General features: G+C 40.3%; 1 long non-coding RNA gene across 1 annotated transcript; it reads left to right on the top strand.

The window, feature by feature from the left end:
- The first annotated feature begins 515 nt into the window (after positions 1–515).
- On the top strand, positions 516–19,110 carry LOC115343978. The gene is made up of 3 exons (XR_003924351.2): positions 516–1,727; positions 13,524–13,702; positions 19,023–19,110. It is a non-coding gene; the product is annotated as an uncharacterized LOC115343978 (long non-coding RNA).
- The last annotated feature ends 3,140 nt before the right edge of the window (positions 19,111–22,250 follow it).

Raw genomic sequence — 22,250 nt, 5'->3', positions numbered from 1 at the left:
AAAACCCGCGATTCAGGCGGGAAGAGGGTTTTTTTTTAAAAAAAAAAAAAAAAAGCTAACTGACAAAATGGCGACGGGGCGAGCCTGTTTCTATGGCAACTGTCAATCACGCAGCCCGGCTGCCCCACCCCGGCCGGGCGGGAGACGGCGCTGACGTGGGGAGGGCGGGGCAGAGAGCGACGGGTGAAGGGCGGGCCCTGGTCGCCTGGGCAACCGCTGCCCCCCCCGCCCTCCGGCGTGTGACGGTATCCGTGCGGCCGCGCCGCTGCGGGCCGGGGTGGCCCCGGCGCGCCGGGGCGTGGGGGAGGGGGAGACGCCGGGGCGGGGCGCGAGGCCGGTAACGGCGCTGGGGGGGAGGGGAGCGGCCGCCCGTGCCCCTGCCGCACGGTGGGCGCCCGGGAGGGGGCGGCCCGCCCTCACCGCCGCCCCACGGGGCTGCCGCGGCGCCTTCCCCGGCCCGCAGGGGGCGCCGGCACCGCGGCGGCCGGGCCGGGCCGGGCGGTGCTGGAGGCGGGCTGGGGGAGCGGGGCCCTGCGGCCGCCCGAGGCAAGGCGAGGCCGAGCAGGCCGGGCTTCCCGCGCCGCCCGCGGTGTGGGGAGGCCCCGGGAGGGCTGCGGGGCTGTTGGAGGCCGCCCTCCCACGCGGGAGGAGCGGTGTGGTGTGTCCGGGGGGAGGCCGGCGGCGGTGGTCCTCCTCCTCATCTCCCCACGCCCCCCAATAAATAAACAAATAAATAAATTCCCCCAAAACGATGAAAACCCCACTAAGAAGTTGCCTCGTCTGGCAGGCGCGGTGTGGGTGTGCTCTGTGAAGGGAGCCTCGGGTTGCTGAGGGAAGGCTCCTTTCCACCCGTAATTGCAGAGCGGAGTTGCGGCATTGGTGCAGCTAGCCTAAATCTGCGACAGGGATTTTTTAATATCTTTTTTTCTGGAATACCCACAAAGATCAAAAAGTAGAGTATGGCCTTTATCTAATACTTTAATTCTAACGTGATACTTTAGTCATTTTAGTTCACAGCCAGCCTCCTTGAAGAAATTAGGACATATTACTAACACTTGTTCCATTTGCTTTTTCTTCCTGGTTTAGTATTTTTTATCTCAGCTTAAAAGGTGGATATAAGCAGCCAAGGAGAGGGAGACAGGTCCAGCAACAGCCAAAGCCGTAGGTCCCCCAAATCACCTAAGCATTGCTTTACAAATGGAGTATCACACGCAGTTTAAGCAAGCTAAAATTTTGTTGCAGCTGAAAATAGCAGTCCTGAGTCCCTCCACCTTCAGCCATGCAGTCCCTCTGCCTCGTTTTTCTACTTCAGCAGGAATGCTAGCACGATCAAACTAACTGAAACACCCATCCAAATGAAAAAGTTCTCTGTATGGCTAGGAGAAATACTGATGCACAGGAGACAGCAGGAACAAGTGGCAGGGGGAATTGTGGGACCACCCCATTGAGTAGCAGCGCGGTGTTAGGTTAGATTAAATCGTCCATGAAATTGCACCTTGAAGTGGTGGTAGGTGTCTGGGAGCACCATGATTTAAGCAGTCATTTCTCATTCCCCTCAGCCCCAGAAAGATTGAGAGGTCATTTTGAGCTGCTTTTGACACTTCTCCGTTTGCCTTCAAGTATGACCAGAATAAAGTTCTTATCCCAGGATGAGGAAAGCCAACACACATGTTCTGCAGTGTAATGAAGGCCCACAGGATTGCCTGCTTCTACCCAGGGACTCCCAAGTTAGTATCATCGTATTTTGGCCTAGGGTACCTGCACGCGGAGTGTATTGTACAGGAAATCCAGAACATACAGAAAAGCATTGGCTGTCTTGCATACGCTCTGCCCAATTCATCAGTAAGGAAGGGCAGCTCTTTTCTTGGGGACAGTGGGGTCCGTCCCCATAAGGATTTTGTAAACCTTGCTAAAATCTCTTTGCCATTCTGTGTGAATGGTGACGTGCAGTGGTGGAATAACTTCTCTGCTGTTCAATGTAGGTAACTACAAAGCTCATAGAAAGTTGTCACACCGTTTACTGTATTAGAGTCTGTTACAGCATGTCACTTGTTGGGGTTTGGGGTGAGGGGGCTGAGGGGGGGGGGGTTTGCTAACACTTAAAAATATTACAGAGTTTTCATGAGTTTGTGCACTTGCTCAGTAGTCCTCTACTTTTATTTTGCTGGCTATACCCAAGCTTATGGTATGTGGCAACTTGGGCCGAGATAAAATGTCCTTTAAAAGGTGATGGCCTTTTTTCAAATTTTATTTTCCAGCGCAGACAACTAAACAGTTTTGTCTTGTTAATATTACCTTGATAATGAATAACCTGTATAGTTCTTCTCTTATACAACAGTGTTCTCTTAAATGTCCATTTCATTAAAAGCATGTATACACACTACAGATGGTCCGCAACATTTTCTGTTTAGGTCCTCAACAGCTAAAGTGTTGAAGCTGGTAGTCATTAAAATTAAGGAACAAGGCCGTTGCGAACTGCAGTTCTACCAGAATCCTCCACAGAATCTGGGATTAGAGGGGATGTCAGGATGGACTTGCTTGTCTGTATGCGTTGGGAGGAGGACTTGAGTCCTCTGCTGCCAGTAGGTTTAGGGCTAGGGTTAGGGGTCTGAGTGTCTTCCAGGCTGGGACTCTGCCAGAATCCCGCCTCACCGGGAAACCTAGCACACCAGGTGGGAGCAGGACAGAGCCTTGTCTTAGCACTGGGAGCTCGGAGTCCTCTTCTGTGCTGCAGATAGGGCTAGGGTAAAGGTTGGATCTGGCTTTTGGGAAGTGAGGGTCTTCCAAGTTGGGACTCAGCCAGAATCTTGCTCCATCCAGAGATGTTTTGTCTTGATTTTAAAAACAGGTCACCTTCCTGATCCATTGTGTAATGCATCCCATAAATGGTTGTACTGGAGTAACCAAGAAGTCAGTATTGCAGAGATGTGGGGTGGGAGTAAGGGGTAGAAGATGAAGGTACACTTTAACTGGTTTTGCTAGTGAACTCCATACAACAGGCCAAAAATAAATATGACAGCAAGAGACAATACCTTCTAAGAGATCAGCTTTGGAGAGAAGTAGCTGAGATAATAGAGACTGAAGATGGACCAATGAGAAATAGTTTGTGATCTGGAAGAAGGGGATCCAAATACTTGCTAATTTCTTCTACTTTGTTCAATCTAATAAGGAGTTGTCATATCTTTTTTTTTTCTTTAGGAAGGAAGGGACTGTCAAGACAGGAAAGACTGAGTGTCCTTTTTTTTTTAACTCTTCATCAAAAACCACCTAGAGTAGGTTGACAGTATTTCAGTATCACACTTGAAAATAGGAGTTTGCATACATTCTTTATGAATTAGTGCACAGGCTCCTAAGAAATACTTGGTTTTCTCTTCCTAAGAGACTAACCCCTCAGAAAGCTGAATATTTGGGGCTAAAAAGAACAACAATAAGCAGAAAACTTCAGGAAAAAAAGGGGGAAAAAGTACATAAAAAATGAGGAGGGAAGAACACAGTATGGAGAAATAAGAGCTGAGAGAGAAAATAATATACAACAGTCTAGAGAAATGGAACAGATGTAAAAGAAACAACAAAGCAGTATAAAAGTTTTCTTAGTTCAGTAGGTACAAGATGACATGATGCACAACATTCAAAACATTAAATTACAGTATCTTAATGGGGCAGAAATTTACCTTACAGTCAACCTTGTTTGACTCTTCTGCCTCTCCTGTCTTTTGATATGATTATGCTGAGAAATATAATCCTTCCTGTTTTCCTATATTTTTTGGTGTGCATTTACATCTATGCTGTTAATGAAGTAGACTTAGGACCAGTGCAGAAATGGTTGTAATTGGAACTTAATTCAAGTGTTTGTAAGGTGCAGGACTACCATAGAAAGTATGCTGTAGAAACAACGTGTTTCCCAGACTGATGGCTATTATTATTATTTGTATTGGGGGGAAAAAAACACACACTTTGTCATCTAAGTGAAGAACAATAGGATACAGCATGACAGATGAATATAAAGTCAGAAATAAATATTTGTGTGTTCCTATGTCTCTTTGATAAAAGAAATAGATTAAGGAGATCAATAAATCAGAGGGGAAAGCTGAAAATTACGTAACGTTACTTTCATCCTTTGAGGCTTCTACCCAGTAAAGATTAGAAAGGAATTAGTTGTTAGGTCTGCTTGTTTTATAATTGTTCTTAAAATTTCTAGTAGTGGAAGGATGGACTACCGCTGTGCTAAACATGGCATTTCTTACATCCACAGTGGGCAGTTGTGCTCATTTATTTGTTGGTTTATTTGTTTGCCTCTGATTATGGGCATAGTCTACAAGTCTGCATATAATCCCAGATTTAATTACCTGGGTTCCCAGATGTTGGAAGCAATAGGTAATTTCAGAACCTTCCTCACTTCCTGTGAAAGATTACCAGGACTTCATAACTCCTGAGTTAGGAATGTCTACTCACATAACTAGTATTTTAAAATAGCTTTTTACTTATTCAACCCAGAGTTCTGCTAGTCATAGAATTAAAGCAGTATAGTTATGTCAATAGTAATTTTTGTGGCCTTCTGAGTACACATTATATCAGTAAGACCATCTCTATCATTTTGGGGATAAAGATGTTTTCCTAATTCAAGGGCTAAGGGCTTCCCAAGTCTATGGAAGCTGCTCAGTATCCATCTCTTCCTGCTTCAAACTATAGATACTCATTTTGTTGTTTCAGCCACACAGTTGCCTGTTAGTGGAGTGTGATTATGGGTAATAGGTCCCAGTTTTTCCCTTTTCAGCCTTCCTACACTGAGTAGAGGGGTCCATTTGCCTCTTCACTCTGTGTTCTGGAAGTCTTCGTTCTGTGATCCAAACCCTAAAAAGCCCTTGTAGCCATGCAGTTTTTCTTTTGGAGTATGTGCATTTCTGTCTGAACTCCAGGCTTCCTTCACACCAGTCACGGGCACTCTGACTTTTCCAGGGCTTAATATTTGTACTTTGAATAGACGTTTCAATCCAGATGATGTGTTGTGCCAGTAGCAATTCAAATAATCCTTGGTATCCTGTATGTCCTCTGCAAGAGTGGCCTTCTTAGGCCAGCAGACCCAGTGAGAACATCTTCAGAAAGGATTTCTTCATAATATAGAAAAAAGATTATGATGTCAACTGTTCTGTTAACTTGTGTTTCTCAGGCAAAGCCACCATATAGCTCAATCCCTTTGGTACTAGGCCACAATCTGAAGTTAAGTCCCAAAAGAAGTTCTTCTCTCTGGGTTACATCATTAACACTTCAGAGAACGCCATGGCAGCTCTCAGACAGACTTAATTCTAAATCAAACCATCATCTGGAGTGAGCAGCTTGTGTTTCGCCTGTCAAAAAGGTGCTGCTAAGTAACTAATGTGGTCCATCTCTTTTTAGGCCAGAGAGGTTGCCATGGTAACCTATTCGAATGTAGATAGATAGGCTTTTGAGTCATCATCAGAGCCCGGCTTTGATAGTACAAGGTTTGGATTGACAGCCAGTACTGCATATTGTGTAGGTTGGCACGCCTCTGGACCAGAAGGTCCTGGAATTGCTGCTGTTGCTGCCGGATGAGGCTTGCTATGAAAAAAAAATGTGTGGCTCCCTAAGTTTTCTCTGATATCTCTTGAATGGCAATCATGTATTCCTTGGTGTTCTCACTCTATAAAGAAGCAGGTTGAAGATCACACTCCTAAGAATGACAAGTCTGTCACTCCAGTTTAAAAGTCCTTCCCCAAAACAATGGATTTGGTGGGGGGAAGAAGCCTCTGGGAAAGAGGCTGTGTTACTTATTTTAGGGGAAACTTATACTTTAAAGTTGTATCATAGAAGTCCTCCTGAAACCACTTTCCATGATAAATACATTTATAGGAGTGCAGAACAGTTTTCTGTTAAAATCAGGCATACTGAAGAATTATGATTCTTTAAAACTTTTGCAAATCAAGTGCTACAATGTCAACTATTTCCCATCTGGGAACTTCTCTACATCCTCAATTTCCAACTTCTAGAGGGATCTGGTTTCCCTGTGTTTGAAAAGATGAAAAAGAGGTTATGTTAATTTAATCATAAAGTTTCACTCACATCCAAAAGGACTAGTACAACACAATTCATGTCTCTCTAAAAATTTGTGTTTGGTTCTGCTAATTGTAACATAGCTGAGTCTACCTACACCTGTTCAGTGTAAAGCTTTTGCTTCTCTGTAGGAATTCCTGGAAGAGTCAAAAACTGTCCTCAATCCTGTTAAAATTAGGTCCTTCATTGGCAGCTTCTTTTGAAGCTTATCCAGTGATACTAAATACAATTTCCTTATTCTGTAGTTGTGCAGCAGAACGTATGTCTTTGCTGGCTAAAATGAAAACTTTGTTCTTGATGTCAGGAGAAAGCTGCTTGTGCTCCGTCTGGAGGGATATTGTCTGTGAAGTTCCAACACATGATATTTGCAGTATCCTGACTTCACAAATCTGTTCAAGAAAGTATGTTCTGCGAGGTGCCTACATGACCATAAAACCTCCTGCTAGCTAAGAAAAAGCAATTGTGATGAGTTTTAAATTACATTTCTCTAAACTTGCCACTTATGGCTTTTCACCATATTAAGAAATTGTTCCTTAAGCAGTAGAAGCAAAAATGTTTGGTTGTCTATCCCTTTTTCCTCCCAGATCCTCTATCCCCTCCCAGTCCAATATATTATTTCAGGTTTTCAGTTTCCCTTTGTATCTCAAACACTGAACTACCCCAACGCTCCAGCATGTGACCCTGCACTATCTGTTGAGCAAAGGGGACTGTGAACTGTGACTTATTTTGGGTTACACATGTGCAGCTTTGCCAGTTAGCCGACCAAACCGAAGCATTAACGGTTCAGCTTACAGTTCAGCTTTTCCCAAAGTGGGAAATGGTTAACTAATTAACCAGGATCAATCCTTGACCCAGCCACCAATTTTCACAGAACTTCTTTGAACCTCTTTTATTTAAGATCTCTGCCCGAGACAGGTCTGTCAAATCATGAGGTGACCGATCATTACTAGGAGTTAAAAAACTATTACGAGAGATGGACTGAGGGTCTGATGAAGAGGCAGTCCATGCAGCCTTATGAAACCAGAAAAAAAGAGTTTGTCTCCTTCCAATATGCATGTAAAACAAATCAGCTCTGTGTGTATTACCTTCCTATAATGTATATTTCAGACTCTGTTCCCTGGCTATCCACACTGTTGTGGCCCTCAAGCATATTCTGTGGCATAACTAATGTAGGCTAATTGCTATGTGGGCCAGCACTCCTGTTTTTGTAGGGCACGCTTTTTAGGGGCCTGCAGTTTCACCTCCGCGAGCTATTCCAGGGAACTGGCAAGGCAGGCAAGGTTGGTGCTGACCTTACGCTGAGAATGCCCCTGCCCACCTCATCACGATCACTACTGCATGCCAGCGGTATGGTCAGCCAGGCCTGCAGTGTCAAGTCCCACAGGGCTAGTCCTACCAGAACAGAGCTACTAAAATATTGTGTTGGCTGCCGGGCAGAGTTTTTCTGCTATTGCGAGGATATCCCTTAATGTTCCTGTTGTAGGTTCCCCAGGCTGTCTGTGACAGGCACCTGTGGGGGAAGCACACGTGTGGACACAAATCTGAAACCAGCACGGGAAGAATAATGTCATACAAACAATTTGGTGCTAGCATATCGGCCAGCCCCCTCTTCCTGGGGTTAAGTCAGGTCCCAGTTCCCTTTAGAGGTGTAATAGGCAGGGATGAGTCCACAAGGTCACTGGATGGTTTGCAATGAGTTAGGCTGGCTTGACTGTGTTGGACCTTACAGTTCTCCATCCCCATTCTTTTTAAAGAGGCTACAGAGCTATCTATCTCCTGGTGTCAGTGATTTCCACCCCAAAGTCCCTTGTGCTGAGACTGTAATAGTAAACTACCTGCCTGCTGAAGTGCCAGGATGAGTTTAAAAAAAAAAGGTTGGAGAAGTGATGGCTTTCAGGTCTCAGGAAGTTGGAAAACCTTGCAAGGGGTCCAGCCCCTCAAAAAAAGAATCTGGGGTAATGCATCCTTTTTCTTCCTTGGCTGCAGTCAGGAAGTCTGATGGTTCATTTATTCAGCACAGATATGTTTGTGAAAAGACTTCAGCAAAAATGGCTTGAACCGTCTTCAAATCAGTTCAGGAAATCCTGAGCGGGGCCAGATGCTTGCACTTCGGCAACACTTGCTGGGCAAGAATTGGCCCATAAGCATTACAGAATATGTTGTTGGACTGTTCTTCATTAGTGGTTTTCCCTCTGCAGGAGTGTGTACTGTCACATGTTGTTTTATTAAGGTCAGTTCCAGACTTTGTACATTGAGTAAATCCATGACAAGACAAGATGTACGGCAAGTACACTAGTGTGCTACAGCTGTCTGAAACTCCTGCAGTCACACTGATTTGTTTAGGACATGTTTACACACTGCCAAAAGTCATAACTACAGATTGCCTAAACTTGTGGTCAAGTGTTATCAGTGTCAGTATGTTTGGAGTGCATTTCTGAACAAACTCTTATATCTGTGAGATATAAGTACAGTTTAAATATAAATGTCTAAATCTGCATTTTGGCTCTTAAAGGGTGGTGGTTTGGTTTTCAAGATGCTAAGCATGTTGAACTACGTTTGCTTTTATCCACTACTACTGGCCATCACATTACTTGTTATGTGTATGTAAATAGTATAGACCTCCTTCAGCTCACCTTTATCTGCACCAGTACTAATTGTGGAAGGTGGATACAGTTATATGATGTATGGAAAAAAGTGTTTTATATTGGGGATGATGGAATATTGGCAAGCATTGGTAGCATAATTGAAGATGAAGTGTGTTGTTTTGCGTAAGTGCTGTGAAACCTGATTGTGAGTGGAGGAGAAAAAGGACTTCTGCTCTTTCATTTGTTGCTGGGTTTTGTGCATTTGCATTGGTGGTATTTCATAAATAGTATTTTAAACTGTTTCACAAGAAATCTGTCATTCTTTAAATTGTAGAATGGATGGGGTAAAGGTGGCAAGTCAGTAGAGATGTGAAGGATCTCATTCAGCAGCAGCTGTGCATGAAACTCACTATGCCAGTGGTTGCACAAAACCACTTCTCTGTTCTCTGTTAAGTGCATTGCCCATAAATTCTTTCCCTTCTGGAGAATAAAATTAACATAACTCCAGATAGCTAATATTTTTATGTGTAGAGCCCATCAAGTTTATGAATGCACAGACTATCATGCTTATGAGTGCACACATCATCGAGTTTATAAGCAGAGCACATAACAGTTATGCTCAGAGCACATAAAGTTTATCTCTTGGTATATAAAACTCAGTTATGAAAAACAAAAGCTGAAAAATTACTTCAAACCATTTTTTTTTTCACCCTTCCAACCTATACGTCATAGCAGGTCTTTTCACAATAAGCCTCAACTGAATTTTGTATGTATTGACAGAGGAGTTTTTTAAAGATAATGCCTCAGTTATGTGAAATTGCACTACTGTAGCCAGATTCAGGCAGAACATAATTTTGAAGACTTCCAGTTAAAAACTGTAAGAAAGCTAAATGAAAAGCATATAGAAAATTCAAAGTGCCTAAAAACTAAATTGTGAACACTTATATCAAAATCCCACTAACTTCAGAGAAAATCCCAAACATGTCAATTTTTAAGCTGTTTTTTTAACACAACCCTATCTTTGCTGTAGCCAAGATGCGTCTGTAGTAGTATAAGTATATAAAATAATTAATGTAACATAACTGCTCTGACTTTTTAAGTTTATTCTAGGTTTTGCTCCCCAGTTATTGGAGTTACTTATTGAATGTAAGTATCATATTTGACACCTAGAAGTCTGAATTACTACATTTTCTGAAGAACTAGACTATATTCATTTAATGAAATACTAATTACACAGTGCCAGTTATATACATGGGAGACTAATAAAAGGACAGTGCTCAAATTTACACAAGTACATTATATCTGGAGTCAACAGAGTGTACAGTTTTCTTTCCTACATTAAACAGAGTACAGAACACTGTGTTACTTAGCTCTCTGTTTTACAATTACTAACTCTCCCTTCCTGGTACTTAACTACTCTAAATACTACTCTTAATTGCTAGGTAATGCCAGTGGCCACTGAAAAGAGCATGTACCTCCCCAATATGTTGAAAAGCCAGCTACCCTCATCAAATGCTCAACTAGATGAAATAAGATGTCATCTTTGAGTTGTGCTATGGGAAGTTACTCACTTTTTATTAGATTAGGCAGAGTCCTAATACTACAAAACATCATAGGATGTATCGAAGATCAAAAGCAAGGGCTGATAGTACTAACCCAAGAAAGCACAGCAAGAGCACTATTTGAGAGAAGCCTGAGACCCAAGGCTCGTCTTACAGACCCTTCTTTTGCTGAGGCTGAAACTCCTGTCTGTACCATCTGATTCTATCATCTGCTATACCCCAGAGATCTTTTTTCCCCCATTTGTACCTATCCCCTCGCCCGCAGTAACCCTGCTCCTTGTCCTCTCACATTTGGCGAGATACCTGTCTCCTCTGGACCTCAGCAGCAGCAATGCTGAAAAGACAGAAGAGACATTCTTCCCACTGGAGATGCAGTTGCCCAGAACTCAGATACCACCGCATGCTGGAGCAAGCAATTTCAATTAGCCCGCTGCTGTATTAATTGGAGAAGCAGGAACTTTGGGGAATTTAGCAAAGTTCCTACTGTGCATGGGCAACATTCATAATTTTGCTTGGGGACGATAATAAGAAGGATTGTTTTCTTAAGCCCTGGGGCAAGAACCAAGTCCCAGTTTCAGATAGATCCCAAAGCCAGTGTTCAATAAGCCTGGCACTGAGTATAATCAATTTACATACTTGGTATGTAGTTACTGAGACCAGACTCTCTTTTATGTGTGATGCAGAGCTATATTCCACACATGTGGAATACATAGGGTGTTGTGGACATGCTGTATGTGCGTGCATGGTGGTCAGAGCCTTGAGCACTCGTAATAGAAGATTTGGGGTAAACGTGAAAGGAACAGAAAAACTCTCGACACCATGGCAGCACCTATATTGATTATTAAAACCTGGTTCGAGAGGACTGAGTTTTCAGTTAAAAGTCTGTGTAAAAGAACGTATTTCCTTCTAACTTCCTTCTGAGAAACAGCTGAAACCTTTCTGGCCTTGTTTTTTGGGGTGGTTTGGGTTTTTGTGTGTGTGTGTCCAGAACATTCAGGCTGAGGCAAACATCCAACTAATCCTTGTTTGTCTGTTTGTTTGTTTTCCATTGTTTATAGATTTGCCAAGCTTTAACTACTTGGAAGAAGTTTTCTGTCCTGGGTGTTGCTTCAGGCTGATTTCCCCCACCACCACCACACCCCACCCCCTTTTTTTTTTTTTTAAAGGGGAAGGAATAATGAGAATTTGGGCTTATTTTGGAAAGGTAAATATTTCAGTTTGGGAAATTTATAAGCAACTGCAAACCAAATGCAATTTCAAAAAGCTGAAAACAGCGGCAAAAATATTTCTAGCTTAGATTTTCACAAGAAAGAACTTTTCATTGTCTTTTTCATGTTGCTTTTCAGGGCAGTGAAATCAGTGTATAATAAATTATGGTAAATATCCCAACGCTGTGTCATTAATTTTTACCCAAACCCCAGATGGCCCTAAGCATCATCTACTTCTTAGCCAAAGAGACAACAATATACAATTTGTTACAGGCAACAGACAAGTGTCACTGTATGTGTTTCATAGAAGAAAAAAAAATTGCTTAAAAGTTAACTTCTGAATTAGGGAAGTTTTCCAAGCATTTGTTGTTCTTTTTCCCAACAGAGTATCATAAAGTACAAAAACAATTCCAGTTGTATCACAAAATTCTGTCAGTGACTTTGCTGCAGTTAGTTCTGAGAGAAAAGGTGTTAAGTCACTGCTTTTTCAGAGCTGACAGAATCACCTTATAGTTTTGATATGACTCCCAAAGTACATAATCTCCTACATGTTTCATTTTATGGTTATAGGAAGAATAAACATATTTATTTAAATAAAATTAAGCTATTCATAATTTAATCATAATGCTAGTCAAGTGTCAAGGTTTGTTGTTTGACACAGATTTTACATACCTGTAGTACACAGATCACACTTAAGTTCTAGAATTTCTGTACTACTGATGGAGCCATCAGACCTTCCTAGCTGCCTCAACTTCTAAATACTGTCACCTTTCCAGTCCCCTACTTGTGTAGGAGAGACATGGGGGCCTGCACCTACCACCCCCAAAATGGCACAGCCTTTGCAACAGAAATGTCAATGGCAGAAGACTAGGTTATGAATAGTTAGAACCAAATAATCCTTTAAGGCCATTACTAAGGTTGTAAGGTAACTTTGTGATAAGAGTAATCAGTGCTACAGCAGCTTGATATTCATATAGCACTATAAACAATTTTAGCTATATATCACCTAGAATGAGTAGTGTTTCTTACTGCATCAATAGAGGTATTTCAGTTTTAAATATTTGCAGCATCAAAATAATGATTTGATTTTCTTCAGACTTAGATTGTTTTCCTTTCCTTAATGGCCCCACAAGCCAAATTTCATCTTTTGCATTATGATTATGTGACATTTCAACTGGTGACTAACGGAAAATGTATTTTCATTCATGCTATATAAGTAAAAAATAACTGATTTTGTTTAAGCTTCCCAATAACTCTTGAGTTGAAACAAAGCACACAAAGCTCCAGTGCAAAAGGATTTTTTAAATGATGAAAAAGGGAGATTAGAAAGGACACGCAACGACAACCTTAGCTAATACAGTTCAATGCAGTAAGCATTATAATGTGGTGAATGTGCAAACAGCTGAGATGATAAAACGAGCATCCTTGATACAGTCTGTTTTCAGATTACCTTTATGCAAATGAATAAAAAGGTTTTTAATTCAGGCTGCACTGAAGTATTATGCCATGTTCTACCGTACATCTAAAAGGAGAGAAGTTCTAAGTATAGAAACACAAAGGGAGGAAATTACGTTTTCTTCTTCTCATCTGACAGTCATGCTCCCTCTTTCATTACTACCTCCCACATTTGCACTCTTGTCTTTTCTGTTTCTCACAATGGCAGTGGCCACCTGAAAAAAAAAATGTTTTGGACAATTCATGGAGATTTTCCTTTTCTTTTTGGAGAAGTATTTTGAGGTGGCCTCTTCTCCTACAAGGAGGTAGCCTTTCTTCCACCATGTGCTCTTTCTATCTTTTCTTGCTTTCTAAGCTAATTCTCTCCCTCTGCTCAGTGATATGCCTTTGTAGGTAGCAGCTGTCCCAGTCATCACCAGCAGAACCCTCAGACACCAGCATGCCTTCCCTGCAGAGGGCTGGTGTTGGGCATTTATACACAGGTGACCTACTTCACTGCCTAACTGGTTTTGACACTATTTTCCAGCTATATGGATTAAGATTTTTTCTTCCTGAAGTCATTGGTCTTTCTCCTAACCTTTCATGACTCTGAATCATGTCATAGTGGTAAACCTCATGGCCTCTTAATCTTACCTTTTCTATAGTATTTGCATGAAGAACTGCCATATTGGGAACTTAAAACTCATCTAGTTTGGTATCTGGTTTCCAGAAGCAGCCAACAGAGGATGCACAAGGAAGAGCTTACGAACAAGGTAAGCCTGTTGTGCCCAAGCACTCCCAATGTCCAGCAATTTGTGGTTTGGAGGCTTCTGCAGTGTGGATGGTGGGTGATGTTTTCTTATTTAACAGCCCTTATATTTAACGGATTTTTCTATTGTTAATTTGTTTGGTTGGGTTTATCTCCCAAACATTTAGCATCTTGCAGCATCTTACAGTATCTTGTAGCAAAGATTTCCACAGCTTAAAATCATGTAGGGAACGCATCTTTTTGTTTTGAACATGCTTCCTACCAGCTTCATTAATATTCTTAGTATTCACATTTCTCTGCCACTGGTGATTTTGTAGAGCTCTGTCCTATCTCCCCTCAGTCATCTGCTCTTCAGAGTTAGGAGCCCATAGGCATCCCTCATAGAGAACCATTCTGTTTCTTTGGTTATCCTTGTCAAACTTTTTCTGAATCCTTTCCAGTTATTATGCGCTTTTTGAGATGTGAAGAACTGTACATATTACTCAATATGCAGGGAACTATGGATTGATACTGGGGCGGATGTGTTACAATGTTCTGGTTTGTTCTCTGTTCCACTCTTAATAATTCCAAATATTTAATTTGTTTTTCTGAGTAAAAGGAAACATTGTGCTGATATTTTCATAGAAATACTCATCAGAACCCAAAGATCTCATTTGTGAATGGAAAACCAGCTTACAGCCCATCCTTGTATATATAATTTTTTTCCCATGTACACTACTGTACACCATTACATCAAATTTTATCTGCCGTTTTATTATACAGTCACTCAGTCCTGTAAGGTCTTTCTTCAGTTCTTCAGTCAGCCCTTTAACTGCATCACAATTTGTCCTCTAACTTTCCTTTACCTGAATAGCTTAATATCATTAGCAATCTGTGATATCTCACTGCTCACCCTCTTTTTCCAGATCATTTATGAATACTTTAAGCGGCACAAATCACAGCACAGGTCCCTGCAGACTCCTCTTGTGATCTCCCTCTTCTATGAAAGCTGACCTTTTATTTCTGTTTTATTTCTTTTTCCTGTCATTTAGCCATTTTTTGATCTATTCCTCTTGCTTCTTGTTGCATAAAGGCACTTTTTTTTTTTTTTTTAAATGAAGCTTTGTCTAGGAACCTCTTTGCCCCTGGAAATTCTGGAAACCCTTAAACCTGAGATCTCCCTTGTCCACATATATGGTAACATCACCAAAAAATTACAGATCTGCAATACTTGATGTAATGCAACAGAAGGTGTGTTGTCTTCCTTGATATGTCCTATTTGTATGTGTGTCCGGTGAGTCTGCTTTGTAGGACAGATATTTCTTATTTGCTCAACATAGACAACACAAGAGGCTCACTTGCGTATGGTTGCCTGGGTCTTCATGTTTGCCATCCCCACCCAGTTAGCAGGGGAAAGGTTACACACTGCAGTTAGTACTTCAGCTTTTTGACACCCAAGTCCTCTTAGAACTCCTGGATGGAGACCACCTGGTCCCCACAATGTCTTGCTTATTTCATCTGTTTGTTCTCTAACCTTTTCTGCTCTGCACTTACATTTGAGATAGATCTGCTAAATTCCCCATAATGCAAAGTTCTGGCATGGATTTCTCTAAGCTGTTGCACTGTGAACATAGATGCAAGAACTTGAACGTAGTCTTTTCTCCTATGGCCGTACTTTCTGAGTGTTCCTTTTATACCTTGATGGTCTACAGACCCTACCTACTCTGTGGCAAGCCTCCTGTTCCTGATACTTACAGAAAAGGACTTGGGTTTTGTTTGGGTTTTTTTTCCCATGCCTTTGCAAGTCATTCCTCAAGCTCAGTTGTGATCTGCCTTATCATATTAACGTAACAGAATTTATGAACCCATCTGTTTTCTGCATTTCCAAAACAGTTTCCAAAGGATACCTTCTTGGTTCTGATAACCTCCCTTACCTTGTTTAGGCATGCTGGCTTCCTCTTCTTCTATCCCTGTCTTTATAATGTTCTGAGAAGCTGGAGTAGCCCATTATTAGCAAGAGGATGAAAACTAGATTTCTCTTGCATACCAGAGAATAGGCCTAAAGGCCAGAATTTACCTTACAGAAGAGTTACTTTGCATCTTCCTGTCAACAGAAATTTTCTTCTCCACAATGAAAGGGTTCTTTCTCCTCTGACATTCTTAGTCAATGCCAAGTCCTGCTCAACCAGCAGCTGAGGATCTGTCTCTCCAATGTTGAAAAAAGATTTAAAACTGAAAACTAGCATGGTTTTTAAGAAGAATCTCATACATGTATGTGCTTTATTGCCTTTGAAAATTATTAGATAACTTTACTGTGTACATGTGTGTATGTGTCTATATGAAAGTTAAAAATAATTTCCATACCGTCCCTTACCCCATTTTAAAATACTGCCATCCAAACATACAGAAAAGTATGTCATTAAAAATGCATAGTGTCACTCAACATTATTTGATGGTATCTCATTGCCACCATATTTATGATATGCCAAAGGAAAAAGCTATTTTAGGGGCCAAGTAACATAATTTTACTTTTATGTGACAAGAAGAAAACTAAAAAAGATCTGTATACTATCTCAGCTAGCTCCACAGTCCAACAATCAGAATAGTAAGGTTGTAAATATCCAGTCATTAACATACCTTAAATTGCATGCCCATTTACATACTCCTTACAACTAGCAGAAAAAAAACATCAGTGGATAAAAAATAATCCATAAATTGTAATTTTAGACTTGGAGTTTTAAAAGCTACTTATATCACATTAAAGTCTAAACAGCTGAGGGTATTGATATCAATTACTGATATAATTTTTTTTCCAGTCCCAAATCAGTATTTCAAAAAATTAAATTTAAGAAGTTCTGTTACATTCAAGTCTCCTTTGAGGCCACTACAAAACTTAGCTATGCAAAGCTTGTTGATTATAAAAGCTGATGTAAAATGTGAGGTTTATATTGCATTATTGGCAGCACATATGCTTGTTTCCTGGGAAAACATGGCAATTTCTACTCCTCTAAGTGGCTGCTCTGACCTAAGTACTGGGCTTAATGACCAAAGGAACAAAAAAATTATCAAGCGAGACCAAACTAGTGAGTTAATTGACCCAAGATTTTGCTATCTACATAAGACTTGCCATAAAAAACATCATGAAGAGTTACGGAATATCCAGCTCCCAGATACATTTCAGGCAACACTTTTTTGTTTAATATGACTGCGAATGTTTTCACTATCTATATAAATATCAAATTATTTTTCAAGTGCTATCAGCACTCAAAGAATTAGTCAATTTTACACATTAATTATGTGTGATTATGTTAATGTTATTTTAACATTCTTTTAAAAAAAACACTTTTTTTTTTTTAATACTTCAATTTATTGCTGCTGGCAGAATACACAAGTTTCAGAAGGAGTGTGCAACTTACTTTCTACTGGTTTTATTCTACATACTTGTATTATGCCATAGGCTATCTGGCAACTTACCATACAGTTCCTTTATATCAATCAGTTCTCACACAGAAGTTTGCAAATCTTACTATTTCATTAAGAATTTATTTTTCCATAATATTTTTAAAGATACCAACTAGTACATCATCATAGAGTCTCACAACACCCAGTATCAACCTTTTGCACTAGGAAAAATTACCATTTATTTCTATAGGTTTTTTTCTAAAGTACTTCTTATTCAGGATAAGGCCTCCCCTGTCACTGTGTTCTTTTCCTGCCAGACTCTTTAAATAATTTTTTTGAATGTCTAAATCACTTGTTTTGTTTTATCCACTGTTGGTTGTCACCCCCTATGTGTTTCATAACATTATTTTCCATATTTGCTAATGCTTTTGAGAGGAAAGTAAAGCTCAGTGTAATTTTCAGTCAGTTCAAGTTCAGCTTTTTAAACTATCTAATGACATTTACTGTGAGGTAATTCCATTAAAAATTGTGCATTTTTGCTGGAAAATGAGTTAGTTCATTCTTCAATACCTTTGAAATTCCTTGACCAATATTGTCTAGTTTATGGGATTATCTGTATTTAGTTTCTTGCCTGCCTATCACTGTTTCCTGCTTTTTCAACACCTCAGCTTCCAGCACTGCTTTGTCACTGGCACAAATAAAATTAGGTATCTCTACATTACCTGTGATGCATCAGTTTGCAGTGTTTTTACCCTCTTTGGAGGGGTCCTCATCATGCTGCCACTGAAGTTAACACAAAAAGCTCCATAGGTTTCGATAGCACAGAATCTAGTCCTTGTTCTTTTTACTTTCTAGTAGCTGAATATGGTCTCTAATTAACATGGACAAAGAATGTACATCTGCATTCTTCTACTCTATCTGTCTCTTGTTTCCAAGTCTTTGAGCATTTACTTTTATTGTACCTCTCTTAATTTTAACATGACATACTATCTGGCTTTCTTTAAGACCTTCCGTATGGACTTTTCCTCAGCTTAACTTGATCTTGACTAGCTTTTTCCACCTTGACATTTGAAGAAATAGGTGTACTTTGTTGTCTTCTGTAGCCTTTTCTCATTTATATACATGCGTAGTTCTTTTAAGTCTGATATACTTTAAAGGATAAGTTTTAACAAAGAAGAAATTTCAGTGCAATGGGAAATGTGTTAGAAAACATTGATAAGATTTAATGTGTATATAACCCCTATATGTGGTACAGTATTATTTTCCTCATTGCTGAGGCATTCAGAAACACTACCACTTACATGTTACAGTGCTGGGATTTGGTACAATTTCTCCACCAAAGATAATTAATTTCAATCTGCTTCCTGTTGTTTAGTGTATCAGTTACAGTTATTTCTTCAGCTAACCCCTTTGTGTTACTTCACACTAAAGAATAACTTTTCCACTCACGTGCTCTAAAAAACAATTTTCAGTTTATCAAACATATGCTTACATAAACCATGTAGTACTCTAAAAATTATCCAATACATGAACAATATTTGAAATTACTGTTTTATTAGACTTAATAATCTCTGATCTCTTTCAGTAGTATGTATTCCCTATTCTTCTGATGGCAATTAGTGAACTTTCAAGTACATTTCTATTGTTGTGACTTTGTATTACCTGTACAATTTCTCCCATTGAATTCCTGAAGTATAATGCTGTTCTCTAAGCAAAGATTTCAAAACTATTAAAAAAAGCAGAAAAAAAAAAAGTATGTTTCATCTTCCCTATGGATGTTTACCCAATTTGCATAGACTAAATTTTGCTTATTCCAAGTTATGAATGCTATCGTTCTGTACCAGTTAATGCAAACATTTCCGCTCTGGGTTGAGGCAAATACAGAAGTCTGATTATTCTCAACAATTTAAACATATTTGTTAAAATAATGTCCCAAAGGAGATCAGTTACATGCATAAAACAAGTGTATGTATCGTTCTAGTCAAGTTAATATAATTTTTCCATTTGGCTTCAGTTTAGGTTCATCTGTTAGCAGAGTTCTTCTAGCTGAGTTCTGGTTCAGGCTCAGCAAAACAACAGCTGAAGTTCCAAGTCAAGTTCGGGTTTGGTTAACTCCACAAGTAGAATTACATCCAAGATGAATTCAAGCAAAATATGTCTATTCTTTGTGATAGTCTTGTCTAGTTCTTTGTGATAAATTCAGGAATAAACAATATATTTATTTAATCTTATTCTTGCAGCTGAATGCAGCACTGCATGAACCAACAACAGTAACAATTATATACATTAAGTAATAAAGAGCTGTCATATCAAAGTAGCTACTATGTTTCTAAATGAATTCAGATCTCCTAAATTGTTAAAACAAACAAACAAACAAACAAGCCTAGAAAAAAAGGGGGAATAAAAGAACAACTTTAAGAGAGAGAAATATTCAGTATGATTTTGTCATTAAAACACATATACAGAGAGAGCACCTGAGGACTGCAGGGTAACCTGATGTTGCAATTACTTAACCAGTGATTCTTTAACTCTGGAATCTAACTAGTACTTCCAGATACCTAAAAGCTGAAGAACGCAACGAAAATACCTCCCAAATTCTGCTACGTAGCACAGTAGCACTCCACACACACATCATCTGTTGAGAATATCTTAACCATCACAGACCACTGCTCCTTAAATTGCCTCAGAGCAATGGAAGTTGTCGCCACGTGCTTGGGCCTGCCCTCAGAGGGAGAAAGCCCTGTGTTTTGCCCCAGGTGCCGCAGGTAGTGGCTGTCAGCCCAGGTGTGGTGACAGGTGAGCTGCCTTCCCACCTCCAGTCTGTGGGCACCAATATTCCCCTGAGAAGGCCCTTACCCCCTTTTCCCTTTTCATTGCTTCTGCACTTCCAGCCAGGAGTGTGGCTGGGGCAAACAAAACACAGTCGCGATTTTTTGAAGGACCTCCTGTTGGCCAAACAAAGCCTAAAATTTTCATTCTCACCATTTGTCCAAATTTGGAGTGGATTTTTCAAGTGGACAGAAGTAGCACGCTCCTGACAATGAGAGGACTCACTGCCAAAATGCAAGCCTTTGCTCTGAAGCTTGAACTGTTTAACTGATTTTGCTGAAGTCTTCCAAAAGAATTAAGTATGAGGTAGATGCTCAGTAAAGAAAATCTGTAACTTGGATCAATCAAAAGAAATCAGTTCCTATGAATGGTTGTAGTTAGGCCTGTAACTAGTAATATGACAGAAACAAGTAATACAAGAGATGATCACTTGGTAACTTATGATCTTCCCCTCAAGGAGTTGGATTTGACTCTGACAAACCTTTTTTTTTATATATATCTTGGGATAAAAGTGGTTAAAAAGGGGAACGGACGATCACAAGGAAGTAACTAAAAATCAGTGTCAGGTTTTGGCAAGCTGAATTGAATTGTTGGTGTATGGCTAGGGCATCTCTAATCGTTATAACTAGTATCAGCTCAGTCCAGACATTTAGAAACACTGATGGCCACATCTGCAGATCTGTTTATTTTAGCCAACAGCCTCACTAGTCCACCAGAACATACCTTGCATCAGAGGTGATGGTCATGAAGGAGACATCCAATGCTGGCAAAAAGAACTGCACTAAGAGTGTTGAACTGTCAATACAGAGTCCGTATTTGGACACCGCACTCACTCATTGGGAGCCACGGTGCTCCAGAGCGGTTTGTTTGTGATGATCTGTGTTGCTAGGCAGATGGGCAGCTACAGCTTGTACCAACAGGAGCTTTTTCTGGACATGAGACTTCAGTTCCTAGAAATGAGTAACTGAAGTACCTTTTAAAAAGTTTCCTAAGAATGATAAACACTTGATTTGTGAAAGTGATGGCAGAAAAATCTACATACTCAGAAGGCAACTATACTGTCTAGGCTAATATTTTTTCTTTCAAGTTCTCCTTTGTTGGGGTAAAAAATAAAAAAAATCCCTCTTTACCTGCCTCACAGGAACTAATGACAGTAACTAGCTGTATGAGACATGGTACTAATATTCAGTAATCAAAGTTAAATGCTCCTTTCTCTTTACACTGACCACTTTCATTCTCTCTTCTCTAAAACAAACTCTCTGCAGAATGTGGAATGACTTAGATGTCTCACTTTTCCCAAAACAAAAGACGCTCCTAATTACAAGACCGTGCACTGTTTGTTTGCCAAGCTTTCCGTAACCACTCAAGCAGGACGGGGGCACAGTGATGAGGTGGTCTTCAGTACTGAAGCATGTGTAGGGGTGAGGAGGAACAGGACAGAACCATGTTCTCGGCTTCATATAGCCGACACGACTGAATGCAAACTTGGAGGGCTGCAGACTGCTTCATGTAAGCTGTGAGCGCTTCCCTCCCGTCACTTCTAGAGCCCCTTCATGCTCAGGAATGGTCTCTCTGCACACTGTTGCTAGGGCATGGTACTCCCACCACTGATAGGGGCTGTATTTTTTTTTTTTTTTAATAAGTGAAGCTGAATAAAATGTATCTTTAGATTGCTACTTCTAAATACCAATCCTTAAAAAATGCAGTTATTTATACTAGGCAATAAAATTAAAATACAGAGAACTTTAGAGTCCTTGAAAAGTTTATTCATTCTCTGATATCTTTTAGATGCATTTGCATTACCTGCTTTCACGGAGAACAGTAATAAAATGCTAGAAGACTAGTCTTCAAGCTCTGGTCAAGAGAACCAGCTCTAGCAATCAGGCTTCAAAGATCCATAATGCCACCAACGAACAGTTCCCTGAATGTCTGTCTTGGGCCATCCGAAGACTTCATGGAAGACAGCATTCCACAGACAAATTTGTCTTCCCCCTTCAGCTGGGCACTTTATGCACATTTGTTACAGCAGAGCCAGCTTACAGCAGCTGCGCAGTCCACTTCCAGATTTTTTTTCTTAAGGCTTTCAGTTTTTTTGATTGCTAGTACTCAAAAACCAGAAATCTATCACAATCCCCTGCTCCCCCAGCAAGCTATAGTTTTAAGAGTGAATTAAACAACTCCCACCTTTTAAAATGAGGCAAGAATGGTGTCGCTAGACTCCGAAGCTGGCTTGTGCTTGTAACATCTCAATGAAATGGCTGCCCTCACATTTTAACGCAGAAAGAATAATGACTTTAGAAAAGCATTAAAATTCATAACTAGAGTCATGCTTTATAGATTTCCTCTGGGACTTGAGATACTGCTGACTGACAATTTCTGGTCCCACTGAAATCACAGGAATTATATATCCATG

Source organism: Aquila chrysaetos, chromosome 7, assembly GCF_900496995.4.
Source record: "Aquila chrysaetos chrysaetos chromosome 7, bAquChr1.4, whole genome shotgun sequence".
In the NCBI taxonomy this organism is placed as follows: Eukaryota; Metazoa; Chordata; class Aves; order Accipitriformes; family Accipitridae; genus Aquila; species Aquila chrysaetos.
This window is presented reverse-complemented; position numbering and strand designations above follow the sequence as displayed.